Below are 1,056 nucleotides of genomic sequence, written 5' to 3'. Positions count from 1 at the left end.
AAAAATTCTGATTCGCAGCAGTTTATTATCAGGTAGGCAATCCACCTGCGGTAGATCGCGGACCCCTAGTTTGTACGTAAGTGTATGATTTAACTCTAAAGTATCAAAGTTGTATCAAGTTTGTCGTATTGTACCTATGGTGGATTAGTATTATCAATTATGAATTAATACAAAATCCTAACCTAACCTGTTGCGTCATTGTTGTATTTTTTACTTCCAGATTTTCTTAAAATTTTGTTTCAAAATAACCTACTCCGTGATATACTCTTTCATTTAAAAAAAAAAGGTGGGTAAGTGGATGTCGCTCTGCTGTACAGTAGGTTAGAAGTGGGTCACTGTATAATGGACAGTATTAAATTTGAATTCAATGATATAATATCACTGTATAAGAAAAACGATTCTGAGCGGAGACGGTATATCAGTCTATGTATTAGACATATATATACTTATCTATGGTATTAAAAAAAAATTGACCTATAATAGGTACCATTAATAAATTCCAAATTAATCATATCATAATATCTATTAGGTACTTATAAGTTATAACGCGTTATACATCAACAAAAAACCGTGGTAAAATCATAGATATATAATATTATACTTTAGAAGTTTCAAGTACCCACGAATAATATTATACAATCACAACAAAATAACTAAAATAGTTATCCTAGGTTTTTAATATGTAATTTCGTCCAAATTTGTACTTAAAATGACTATAAAAATAAACTGTGTAAATGTATTTTTTAGATTTTTTGGTAACAGAATTAATTACTTACGTGGAATATTGTTTTAAATTTTTAATTCTTAGATACAAAAATTGAACATTTTATAAATTTTTAACTACAAAATAATTTTTCAAATTAAGATTTGATAAATTTTGTCAAAATTTGATCTTTAAATGCTTATAAAAAAAAATTGTGCCTATGTATTTTTAATATTTTTCAACTGATATTGTAACAATATATCAGGAGCTTTGTATTAAATTTATACACTTTTTGGCCCAACAGATAAAACTTTATTGATATATATAGAAAAAAAAAACTAAAAAAATTGAAA

This window comes from Acyrthosiphon pisum, chromosome X, assembly GCF_005508785.2.
Source record: "Acyrthosiphon pisum isolate AL4f chromosome X, pea_aphid_22Mar2018_4r6ur, whole genome shotgun sequence".
In the NCBI taxonomy this organism is placed as follows: domain Eukaryota; kingdom Metazoa; phylum Arthropoda; class Insecta; order Hemiptera; family Aphididae; genus Acyrthosiphon; species Acyrthosiphon pisum.
This window is presented reverse-complemented; position numbering follows the sequence as displayed.